This window comes from Salmo salar, chromosome ssa09 (genome assembly GCF_905237065.1).
Source record: "Salmo salar chromosome ssa09, Ssal_v3.1, whole genome shotgun sequence".
Taxonomy (NCBI): Eukaryota; Metazoa; Chordata; class Actinopteri; order Salmoniformes; family Salmonidae; genus Salmo; species Salmo salar.
The window spans coordinates 125,616,029-125,629,662 of NC_059450.1; the positions used below are offsets into that span (position 1 = coordinate 125,616,029).

Here is a 13,634-nt window from a genome sequence, read left to right on the forward strand (position 1 = left end):
CTCATTCCTCTCCCTCCTTCACCCTCCCCTCATTCCTCTCCATCCTTCACCCTCATACCTCTCCATCCTTCACCCTCCCCTCTCCTCATTCCTCTCCATCTGTCACCCTCCCCTCATTCCTCTCCATCCTTCACCTCCTTCACACTCATTCCTCTCCATCCTTCACCCGCCCCTCATTCCTCTCCATTCTTCACCCTCCCATCATTCCTCTCCATTCTTCACCCTACCCTCCCCTCATTCCTCTGCGTCCTTCACCCTCCCCTCATTCCTCTCCGTCCTTCACCCTCCCCTCAATCCTCTCCGTCCTTCACCCTCCCCTCATTCCTCTCCGTCCTTCACCCTCCCCTCATTCCTCTCCGTCCTTCACCCTCCCCTCATTCCTCTCCGTCCTTCACCCTCCCCCTCCTCATTCCTCTCCATCCTCCACCCTCCCCTCTTCTCATACCTCTCCATCCTTCACCCTCACCTCATTCCTCTCCATCCGTCACCCTCCCCTCATTCCTCATCTGTCACCCTCCCCTTATGCCTCTCCATCCTTCACCCTCCCCTCAATCCTCTCCCTCCTCCCTCATTCCTCTCCATCCTCCCCTCATTCCTCTCCATCCTTCACCCTCATACCTCTATCCTTCACCCTCCCCTCTCCTCATTCCTCTCCATCCTTCACCCTCTCCTCATTCCTCTCCATCCTTCACCCTCCCCTCTACTCTCCATCCTTCACTCTCCCCTCATTCCTCTCCATCCTTTACCCTCATCCCTCATTCACCCTCTCCATCCTTCACCCTCATTCCTCTCCATCATTCACCCTTTCCTCTCCATCCTTCACCCTCTCCTCATTCCTCTCCATTCTCCCCTAATTCCTCCCCTTCATCCTAATTTCTCTCCATCCTTCACCCTCCCCATTCCTCTCCATCCTTTACCCTCATTCCTCCACCCTCTCTCCATCCTTCACCCTCTCCCTTTACCCTCCCCTCTCCTCATCCTTCACCCTTTCCTCCCCATGCTTCACCCTCCCCTGTGCTTATTCCTCTCCATTCTCCCCTCATTCCTCCCCCTGCTTCACCCTTATTTCTCTCCATCCTTCACCCTCCCCATTCCTCTCCATCCTTCACCCTCCCTCACTCCTCTCCATCCTTCACCCTCCCCTCATTCCTCTCCATCCTTCACTCTCCCCTCATTCCTCTCCATCCTTTACCCTCATTCCTCCACCCTCTCCATCCTTCACCCTCTCCCTTTACCCTCCCCTCTCCTCATCCTTCACCCTTTCCTCCCCATGCTTCACCCTCCCCTGGCTTATCCTCTCCATCCTTCTCCCCTCATTCCTCCCCATTCTTTACCCTTATTCCTCTCCATCACCTTCAACCTCCCCTCATTCCTCTCCATCCTTCAACCCCCCTCATTCCTCTCCATCCTTCACCCTCTCCTCATTCCTCTCCATCCTTCACCCTAATACCTCTCCATCCTTCACCCTCCCCCTCCTCATTCTTCTCCATCCTTCACCCTCCCCTCTCCTCATTCCTCTCCATCCTTCACCTATTCTCCTTCACCGCCCTCATTCCTCTCCATTCTTCACCCTCCCCTCATTCCTCTCCATCCTTCACCCTCCCCTCATTCCTCTCCGTTCTTCACCCTCCTCTCATTCCTCTCCGTCCTTCACCCTCCTCTCATTCCTCTCCGTCCTTCACCCTCCCCTCATGCCTCTCCGTCCTTCACCCTCCCCTCATTCCTCTCCGTCCTTCACCCCCCCTCATTCCTCTCCGTCCTTCACCCTCCCCCTCCTCATTCCTCTCCATCCTCCACCCTCCCCTCTTCTCATACCTCTCCATCCTTCACCCTCACCTCATTCCTCTCCATCCGTCACCCTCCCCTCATTCCTCTCCATCCTTCACCCTCCCCTTATTCCTCTCCATACTTCACCCCTCTCCATCCTTCACTCTCCCCTCATTCCTCTCCATCCTTCACCCTCATTCCTCTCCATCCTTCACCCTCATTCCTCTCCATCCTTCACCCTCTCCTCATTCCTCTCCATTCTCCCCTCATTCCTCCCCTGCTTCACCCTCATTTCTCTCCATCCTTCACCCTCCCCATTCCTCTCCATCCTTCACCCTCCCCTCACTCCTCTCCATCCTTCACCCTCCCCTCATTCCTCTCCATCCTTCACCCTCTCCATCCTTCACTCTCCCCTCATTCCTCTCCATCCTTCACCCTCATTCCTCTCCATCCTTCACCCTCATTCCTCTCCATCCTTCACCCTCTCCTCATTCCTCTCCATCCTAATTCCTCTCCATCCTTCACCCTCCCCATTCCTCTCCATCCTTCACTCTCCCCTCATTCCTCTCCATCCTTTACCCTCATTCCTCTCCATCCTTCACCCTCTCCATCCTTCACCCTCCCCTCTCCTCATCCTTCACCCTTTCCTCCCCATGCTTCACCCTCCCCTGTGCTTATTCCTCTCCATTCTCCCCTCATTCCTCCCCCTGCTTCACCCTTATTTCTCTCCATCCTTCACCCTCCCCATTCCTCTCCATCCTTCACCCTCCCCATTCCTCTCTTTCCTTCACCCTCTCCATCCTTCACTCTCCCCTCATTCCTCTCCATCCTTTACCCTCATTCCTCTCCTTCACCCTCTCCATCCTTCACCCTCCCCTCTCCTCATTCTTCACCCTTTTCTCCCCATCCTTCACCCTCCCCTGTGCTTATTCCTCTCCATTCTCCCCTCATTCCTCCCCTGCTTCACCCTCCCCATTCCTCTCCATCCTTCACCCTCCCCATTCCTCTCCATCCTTCACCCTCCCCATCCTTCACCCTCATTCCTCTCCATCCTTCACCCTCATTCCTCTCCATCCTTCACCCTCATTCCTCTCCATCCTTCACCCTCATTCCTCTCCATCCTTCACCCTCATTCCTCTCCATCCTTCACCCTCTCCTCCTGTGGATGGTGTAAGCCCGCTAAGAGCAGCTCGAAAACCTCACCGACAGCTCTGCCGCTGGCTAAGCTCATTATACATGCATCGCACAGCCTCCTATAGCCACCAGCCTTCCCTGTAGGAGGGATGTAGAGAAGAGAGGAAGAGCAGAGCCAACAGTGAGATGGAGAGATAGTCAGAAAGATGAAGAGAGAGAGACCAGTGGAGGCTGGAATGGAATAAATGGAACAGAAACAAACATGTGGCTTCCATATGTTTGATACCTTTCCAATGAGCCCGTCCTCCTATAGCTTCTCCCACCAGCCTCCACTGACAGAGACAGGCCAGAGGGAGGAAAAAAATAAATAAAAAAATAAAAAAGAGTAAGAAAAGTAAAAGGTTATAAACATATTTCCAATCTCTGAACTGGGATTAGTGTAGTTCTAATCCGCCCTGCAGTCTCCTCTCCTCCCTTCTGTCATGGATTTAGAGAGACAGTCACAAGTCAGGAGGAGGAAAGCAGGATTTCCCTGCGGCTGCAGCGGTTACCATTAGCCACCGTCACCATACGCAGCCCCCGACTTCACTAATCAATTTAGCAGCTCAGCCCTGAGCCACCAGCCCATCACTCATAAGCCATCACCCTCAGCTCTACAATCCACCTAGCTCTCCGGTCTCTGCATAGAAAATATCCAGGGAAATTCCAAGAAAAAAAAAAAAGGACATTAGGTTGTAACGTAAGGAGTTCCTCTCTGGCAGATGATCATGTAAGGTGACCTACAGAGAGTAAAATAATCAGTCAGTCAAGCTAAACAGTAATGCCTGCTTGCCTATGGAAGACTCAGTGGGCATGGATCCAGAAGCATGTCTGAGTACCCAAGCCAATTTAGCTAAGCCATAACTTCATCATGGTTATTATCTAAACTCCCAGCCTGGTCTAACAGAGTGAGTTTTTAGCTCAGGCCTCAGTGCACTGGGGGTCACACACACACAAAAGTATTAAAAAATAAATGAAAGCACCTCTACGGGTCATAAATCTCAGAGGGACAAACACACACACACACACCACACACAAACCATCTGAACACATTTAGAAGAATACAAAAAAAGAGAATGAAAAATCTCAGAGACAATCAGAAGTACATAGCAGAGTTCCAACAGGTCTACCAGTATGGGACGCATGCACCTTTAACCCTAAAATGAATGCAACTGCTCCTCCCACTAAAAGGAGGAGTTTACACACTCATATGACAGATTAGAATAGAACATTGAGTATTCATATCTTTGAGAAGCCCAGTCTCTGCGCTAAGGAGAGGAGAGTTCAGGTCCATGCTGTAGTAGATAGAAACCCTCTGCTCACATCAGTCACTCATATGTACTGCATTCCTCCTGTCTGACCAGCCAACACACATGCCCTGCAGATAGTCTTGTGTTATAGATTACCTCTCCTAAACACAGACCCATGCATGCTCACACACGCACCATAGTGTACAGAGTGAACTATACACACACACTATACAGAGTGAACTCACACATACATACATACATACATACATACATACATAGTACAGAGTGAACTACACACACTGCTCCCAAAAAGAATGCACCCGCCCCATCCGTGCCAAGCCACTGGTCAGCAGCTCACCCAAAGAGGAGTCCGGTAGAAGTGACAGCTGTGCATACACCAGTGAGCATCACACACACCTACCTGTATATCCATCACAAACACACACTGTGAGTGACCCTCTCATTCCCGTGTCAACATTCCTCTGCCTACTTTCCCCACTGCCAAGACAGCACCAATCAAAAAGAGACATCCATTTCACACACACACACACACACACACACACACACACTTTTCTGCCTGTAAAATGCAGCTGACGCCAGTCCACTCAGCAGGAGCCTTAAGTCACCATGGCCATTTAGCCCTGTTCATTCATAACCTATTCACACAGTGAGAAAGAACAGGTTAAACAGAGCACCTCCCCAAAGCCCACAGGGAGAGGGAGGACAAATAGGTGTCTTGCCCACCATCCACAGAGGCAAAAAGCAAAGAGACCTGACAGCACAGAATATACCCCTGCCCTCTATAGAACCACATCAGAGGCCATGGAGAGGACTGTGTGTGTGTGAGAGATGTAGAATATGAGGGGTCTCCTCTCCACATCTCCCTCCTCTCTGTCCAAAATCAGAAACAAGGCCAACTTGTCCCTCCTCAGCCCATCCACAAGCCTCATACACAGCACTACAGGGAGCAGACAATAGTCAGCATTACAGATTTTTAGATAGGGGGCTGTTAGCAGAAGAAGCGCTTAGCTGGCAGAGGGAGTGTTGAATTATTGAACCACCGGGAAGGACACCATGCTGGGACCTTTTTGGGGGGCTCCACATGCAGCACACACACGAGAAAAAGTAGGTGAACCCTTCAGAATTACCTGGATTTCTGCATAAAAGTCATACATTTTGATCTGATCTTCCTCTAAGTCACAACTATAGACAAACACAGTCTGCTTAATCTAATAACAAACAATTATACGTTTTCATGTCTTTATTGAACACACCGTGTAAACATTCACAGTGTAGGTTGGAAAAAGTATGTGACCCCCTAGGCTAATGACTTCTCCAAAAGCTAATTGGAGTCAGGAGTCAGCTAACCTAGAGTCCAATCAATGAGATGAGATTGGAGATGTTGTTTAGAGCTGCTATGCCCTATAAAAAACACTCACAAAATGTGAGTTTGCAATTCACAAGAAGCATTGCCTGATGTGAACAATCCCGCGAACAAAAGAGATCTCAGAAGACCTAAGATTAAGAATTGTTGACTTGCATGAAGCTGGAAAGGGTTACAAAAGTATCTCTAAAAGCCTTGATGTTCATCAGTCCACAGTAAGACAAATTGTCTATAAATAGAGAAAGTTCAGCACTGTTGCTACTCTCCCTAGGAGTGGCCGTCCTGCAAAGATGACTGCAAGAGCACAGCGCAGAATGCTCAATGAGGTTAAGAAGAATCCTAGTGTCAGCTAAAGACTTACAGAAATCTCTGGAACATGCTAACATCTCTGTTGATGAGTCTACGATACCTAAAACACTAAACAAGAATGGTGTTCATGGGAGGACCACGGAAGAAGCCACTGCTTTACGTCTGAAGTTCGCAAAAGTGCACCTGGATGTCCCACAGCGCTACTGGCAAAATACTCTGTGAACAGATGAAACTACAGTTGAGTTGTTTGGAAGGAACACACAATTCTATCTGTGAACATCGAAACCTCATCCCAACTGTAAAGTATGGTGAAGGGAGCATCATGGTTTGGGGCATCAGGGACTGGACAGCTTGCTACGATCGACGGGAAAATTAATTCAAGTTTATCAAGACACATCTGTCCGCCAATTGAAGCTCAACAGAAGTTGGGTGATGCAGCAAGACAACGACCCAAAACACAGAAGTAAATCAACAGAATGGCTTCAACAGAAGAAAATATGCATTCTGGAGTGGCCCAGGCAGAGTCCTGAACTCAACCCGATTGAGATGCTGTGACATGACCTCAAGAGCGGTTCACACCTAGGGATGGGTACTGAAACCCAGTATTAAACGGGCCCTGGGGCTAGATTATGAAAGACCGTAGTATCGATAAACTCTGACGATATCAGTTCTGCTTTCGATACTGGAGAAATTAAGAAAACACATTTCCTATTTATTATTGCTACATAAACGTCATCTTGCACATTTTCTCACCAACGGTTTCTAATTTGCAATGAGATTAAGACATTCGTCTATGATGCATTTTCGCTATTCCCAATCCAGAAGAGAGATCTCTCTCACGCTACAGCACACACACACACACACACACACACACACACACACACACACACACAACCCTGCTCTTAAATTAGTGACGATGGCGGCGAGAACTAAACGTTCAAAAGTGTGGTTACACTTCAGAGTCGATGCTGACGATGCTCGTTGCCACAAGTGCAACAAGACTTTTGCTTGTAAGGACGGAAACACGAGCAATCTGTCCAAACATCTATGGAAAGTGCATCATGTACAGGCAGAGAAACAGTTTGACTGGCTAGCTCGTAGTTCATCTCTCGTTGCCTGATCTACGTTAGGTACGTATGCTAGCAACCTAGATCCCACACACTGAGTTAACTAAATTATGAGAACATAGGTTCCTGATCAAAAGGAACCACTAGCCAGCTGATTGTTTAGCTATGGGTGCGTTCAGAAATTCAACCACCCATTTAAAGATTTTGCAACTCTTTTGTTAAAGTTGCAGCTACAATGAACCAGCCCACTCCCTCTAATACAGCTGGTCCAAGCCAAAGACAAGCCCAAAGCCCCGTCACGCTGGCAGCTAGTGGGAGGATGACTGAGGAGAGGGTGAATGAGTGCCACCTAGCCATGAACAAGTTCAAAGTGAACTTTGTCCACTTTGCAACAGTGGAGTCCAAGGGCTTTAGGTAACAGTCGGTCAGTATATATTGAGTTGTATTCATTTTTAAAATATAGTAGTATAAAAAGTGTTGTATTGTTAGTACCATCCCTCCACAATACCACAATAATGATAATTCAACACATGAACACTTTTTTACTGTAGGGAGATGAGCAAGGCACTCAACCCCAAATATACCCCTCTCTCCAGGAGTTACCTCAGTGACACATTCATTCCTACCTGGTATGGTGTAGAAAAGGCCAATGTGATCACTGAGCTGAAGGACGTGCCAAAGCTGGCCATCACATCAGACGGGTGGACCAGCCTCTGTCAGGACCACTATCTCACTGCTACAGTGCACTACACAAGCCAGGGCAGTGTAAAACAGAAGGTCCTCCACACCAGGGCAGTGTGAAACAGAAGGTCCTCCACACCAGGGCAGTGTAAAACAGAAGGTCCTCCACACCAGGGCAGTGTAAAACAGAAGGTCCTCCACACCAGGGCAGTGTAAAACAGAAGGTCCTCCACACCAGGGCAGTGTAAAACAGAAGGTCCTCCACACCAGGACAGTGTGAAACAGAAGGTCCTCCACACCAGGGTAGTGTAAAACAGAAGGTCCTCCACACCAGGGCAGTGTAACACAGAAGGTCCTCCACACCAGGGCAGTGTGAAACAGAAGGTCCTCCACACCAGGGCAGTGTAAAACAGAAGGTCCTCCACACCAGGGCAGTGTGAAACAGAAGGTCCTCCACACCAGGGCAGTGTAAAACAGAAGGTCCTCCACACCAGGGCAGTGTGAAACAGAAGGTCCTCCACACCAGGGCAGTGTGAAACAGAAGGTCCTCCACACCAGGGCAGTGTGAAACAGAAGGTCCTCCACACCAGGGCAGTGTGAAACAGAAGGTCCTCCACACCAGGGCAGTGTAAAACAGAAGGTCCTCCACACCAGGGCAGTGTAAAACAGAAGGTCCTCCACACCAGGGCAGTGTAAAACAGAAGGTCCTCCACACCAGGGCAGTGTACAACTTGCAAAGTAGTAGCAGAGGAGATCTCAGACATTCTGGAAGAGTTTGAGATAGAGCCAAGCAAGAGCCAAGCAAGACTGTAGCTGTGACTGTAGATAATGCTGGCAAAATATGGATGTTGCCATCAAGAGGCTACACATCCTAAAAATAGGATGCTTTGCACACACATTGAATCTGGCAGCTCAGACAATCTACAAAATGACTTCCATTGATAAATGGGCAGCCTGAATTAGAGCAGTGGTCGTGTGGTTCAAGAGATCCTCGATGTCCAAAACAGTCTTGAAGGAAAAGCAGCAGCTCCTTGGTAAGAAGCCAGTTCAATCTATTCAAGTATTATTTAGAAATTCCCACATTTTAAGAATTTAATTCAATATGCATGTGTGCGGTAATTAAATGTATGTTGTTGTCGTCGTCTCAGGCCTGCCGCACTCACTCGCTCATCCTTGATGTCAAGACCAGATGGAACTCGCTCCATCTAATGATAGAGAGATTCAGGGAGCAGTATCCAGCGATCCAAGCAGCAGCCTTGGACCCACGACTGCAAAAAGCAATGACCAAAGACAACCTGGACCGTCTGAAGGACGAGGACTTCCATAAGGCTGAGGAGTTTGTCCAGCTCATCAGAATCCTCTATACATCCACACTGTGTGTGTCATGTGAAAAGAATGCCCCCTGTGGACAGATCAAACCCATCCTCCAAAAACTGGAAGAGAACTTCACTGTGAAGCATGAAGATACATCGTTTGTGGCAACCATCAAAGAGAAGGAGTGGGAGAACCTCTCTGAGCGTTATCAGGATGAGGACATTCAAGCCTTCCTGCATGAGGCCACAGCAATGGACCCCAGATTTAAAGGGAGGCCGGTGAGTGACGCCACCTGGGACAGGCTGAGGAAGACAACAGTTGAGGCCAATGTGACAGGAGCAACACCAGGGCTGTCAGAGGAGCCGGAGCAGACAGACACAGAGCACCAGCAACAGGAGGAGGAGTCTGAAGGAGAGGAAATGGAGCACACAGTCCCTCCATTGTACAAAACAAGGAGTGCCTTAGAAGAGCTGTTCTCAGAGGAGGACAGGGAGTTGAGGTTGACGATCCAACAGGACACCTCGTCCCTCACCCTCAGCGAGCGTGTTGACCTAGAGGTCGAGCTCTACAAAGGCCTGACTCCCATCCCCATGGCTGAATATCCTGTGATGTGGTGGTGGGAGAAGAGAGCTACTCTGCCCCTCCTCACAAACATTGCAACAAGCTACCTCTGTGCTCAAGCCTCCTCCACCCCTAGAGAGAGGGTATTTTCTACTGCAGGGAACACAATAAGCCAGGAAAGGTCCCGACTTCTGCCAGAGAAGGCAAATATGTTGATCTTTCTCCAGAAAGCCTACCTGCATGCACCACCCGTGTTGCTCTATACCACTGCAATTTCTATTGCTGTAAATAATTGTTTATTTTACATTTCAGAAAATAAAGCAATGTTAATTCGGTTCTTAATTTGTTTCATTTTTTTTGTATAACCGGTAAGAATACCGTTAAAAGTACCGGATCAATAAGCAGTATCGGTAAGAGTAGCAATACCGTTAAAATCTTAATGATACCCATCCCTATTCACACCAGACATCCCAAGAATATTGATGAACTGAAACAGTTTTGTAAAGAGGAATGGTACAAAATTCCTCCTGACCGTTGTGCTGGTCTGATCCGCAAATACAGAAAATGTTTGGTTGAGGTTATTGCTGCCTGCCAAAGGATGTAGTTATTAAATTCAAGGGTTCACATACTTTTCCCACCCTGCACTGTGAATGTTTACACGGTGTGTTCAATGAAGACATGAAAATGTATAATTGTGTGTTATTAGTTTAAGCAGACTGTGTCTACTGTTGTGACTTAGATGAAGATAAGATCAACTTTTATGACCAATTTATGCAGAAATCCAGGTAATTCCAAAGGGTTCACATACTTTTTCTTGCCACTGTATTTGCTTAATGGAAAAGAATGGTGGGAAAAACAGAATGTTACACTCAATACGAGTTTAATACTGTACAAAACAATTGCCCATGGCAGAAAATACTTAAAATTGCAAATGGGGGAATTGTGACATTTGGGTTCCGTATTTACAGTGTTCCACTCGTCGGGTTCCGCTTCTCAAACAATGCGTGACAGTCTTCTGGGGCCAGTTGCACCATCCTGGTCTTAACTCTACGCCCAATCTAGGATTGAAGACCAACTTTTTTATGCCCAACTGGTGCGGAATGAGTAAAAGTTCAAAACTGTAGAAAAGCTCCCAGTCCATCTCTACAGGGTGTTTTTCCAACAAAACATCACCTTTCCTGCTCACTGCTCTTTCCATAACATCAACGCAGGCTGAAAGAAATGTTGAGCATCTGCTTTTGCCAAAAGCAATAAAAATGTGTCCAGGAATCTGCCTCCAGAATGAAGGGTGGTTTTGAGCAGAACAACCATGAGCGGTGCAGAGTTATTTTGGTTAGCCAGAGTGAAGGGTGTATTCGTTTTGTATATTATTCTCATCAATTCTATTATTTTACGGCTCCTGGAGGAATACATTTCACTTCGATTTCGGAGGTCTGAGGCTTGCGGGGGACAATCGGCAGGAAATGACATCGTCTGGAACAGGTGTGTGAAGCCCAGATTGGCATGTTATCGTGAAATGCCACTGCCATTGCTGCTGGTTGTTCACTTCATTTAACGTCCCCTGAAAATCCATTACTTTAGATTTGCACATGAGGGAACACACTCACGGTAAACACACACACACTAAGTAATCCTCTAGAATGCTGACACTACAATTAGTCATGCTGCTTCTTTCATCTCCAGTGTGAGTGGGCTCAAGAGGGATCCAGGATGCTGAATATCTAAACCACACACACGCATACACCACCGCAGACACAACTGTCCACAATCACAAATGGACGCACTCCTGGAGACCAGCCAAATGAGCCCACTAGCCCTGAATAACAGGTGAAGAGGGTTTATTCCCATGCGGAGGGAACCATGAGCCTGATGCAGACACACACACTGGAGCCATTCTGCACCAGGGCTACAGTATAGAGGAGATGAAGTGAGAGAAAATGGCAGTAGGGAGATGGGAATGAAAGGAGTTCAATTGAAAGCTCCTCAAATAGTGCTCCAGTAATCAGACTGCAGTTACTGAGCTGTAATCACACTGACAACCTGAGTGGATGAAAGAGAGGAGAAATGGAAAGAGAGAGAGGAGAATGAAAGCAGGTCAACTATAATATTCAAGGGTTCAGCAAACTGCAAGCAAAGGGCTTCCCTCTGTAAGAGTCTCTCATGCATGCCCTCGACTCACACATCGTCTCAGACACTCAGTCTCTTACACACATACTCTGTCCCTCCCCAGGATTAAAATGCAAACGGTGCCCTTTCCACTAACAGAGGCCTTTATTGTTAGTGTAAAAGGAAGGTGAACTCCGGTGAGGGCCAAGGTAAGAAAGAAAGGGAACGAGTAAAAAAATAAAAAAATAAAAAAAATAAAAACACTTAAAAAAGGTCAGGCTTGTGTTCTTTCCTCTCATCCCTCTTAACACAATATTTCTCTCCATCTTCTCCTGTTCAGAAACTGCTTACGCACACACTCTCCTCTAAACTGAACTTGAAGACGGCAGAGTTGGGGGAGTGAGGGAGAGGAAATATCAGCACAAAAGGAAAAAGATGACTTCATTATCAGAACTGCCGTTCTCCATTGAGAGAAAAGGAAAGATAACATATTAGGAAAGTAAGGAGTTCTAAATGTCTCCACTTGGTATTCTATTGTGGACGTACAGTAATTGTGTGGAGCTAGTAGTAGTAGGACTATTCATCAGACCCCCAGGGTATTATCTTAAAGACCATCGCCCATGTAGAGAGCATCTCTCCCTACAGAATATCAACAAGGGATGAATTTTAGTCAGGTTATTTTTTACATGGAGTCAGAACAAACAGCCTGGATTGGATAGATTACTTAAACGTCATGAATTGCTATCTCCAGAGACATCCACATGCATACCAAATAACCAGCAATTAAGGAAAGACATGTTCATTCTTTGCAAGGTATCCTTGCAAGGTATTGCATTTAGTGTGTGTGTGTGTGTGTCCAGCTTTCTATTCTTCTCTGAGAGGCGATGTATCTTTCTGTGGGTAAATCGATTAGTTCCAGGCCAGTGTCAGAGCTAGGACAAGGTATCCTGGCTGGTAACTCTGGCTACCAACCCTCTCACCCACCTCCCCCAACCTACCTCAGCCTTCAACCCCTCTCCTGCCACTAGGGCTTGGCGAATCATGTCAACTTTGTTTTGAGTGAGTGAGAGAGTGAGAGAGTGAGAGAGAGACTATCTGGCCCAAAAGATCGACAAATCATTGACCTGTTTAGAGAGGTAGAGGGAAATAACCAATAGGCTGAGCTGAGTCCTCCTCCAGCCCTGGTCTACACTGCAGCTCTCTGCTGACGCACCGCCCCTGGCCAGGAATACATAAACAATAACATACTGTAGCAGCAGAACCATTTGAAAAGCTGGTGTCTGGCAACAGTTTCAAACACTTCAAAAGAGAGTGAAGGAATAAAACACACAAAATTGTCACCCAAGGCCAAAGAGAGGTGTAAGAAAATCCCCTCGCCTACATGAGCAAATCTGAAGTGAACACCCTCTTTCTCTGCTCTCCCACACAGAGCTGAGGATGGCTTTTATAGCCTGGTTTACCATTCTCTATAAGGAATCTAGGGAAGGAGGAATGAAGGCCCAAACTCAAACATGCTGCAGGGAAAACCAGACAAATGGCCAGTTTTGGTCAAAGGGAAGCAGTGAGCTGCTGCACTAGAGGCCACAGTTTAATCTACCCTGAAATAATGGTTATCCTCCACATCCATCGCTGTCTTTTTTTTAGAATGTTATCTTTCAGCATGGGTCAGGCCAGAATAGTCAACTTCTGTATTAAACAGACTAGAGCAGGCCTGGGCAGTAGAGCTCCTTAGAAAAACACCCATAGACTGGGTCTGGGAGAGAGGCAGTGTGAGGGCGAGGAGAGAGGGGCACCTTGTCAGAAAGAATTTGCCAGTGAGTTTCTTCACGTAGCTCCATGGCGTCAGTCAATATTGGGCTGTCAGGCCCGCACGGCCACAGCTGCAGCCCACGGAGACAAGGTCGCTGTTCAAGAAGGTCTGGCCATCATGATCAATCAGTGTTGTTACCCTGCCAACGATGGAGATAAACCCCACCCCCCAACAACAACAACAAAACACATTCTTTCACTTCTGGTCAGGTC

General features: G+C 47.6%; 1 protein-coding gene across 1 annotated transcript in view; it reads right to left on the minus strand.

The window, feature by feature from the left end:
• LOC106612907 (protein phosphatase 1L) overlaps positions 1–13,634 on the minus strand; it is a 51,550-nt gene that overhangs the window by 36,276 nt on the left and 1,640 nt on the right. The window lies entirely within an intron of this gene.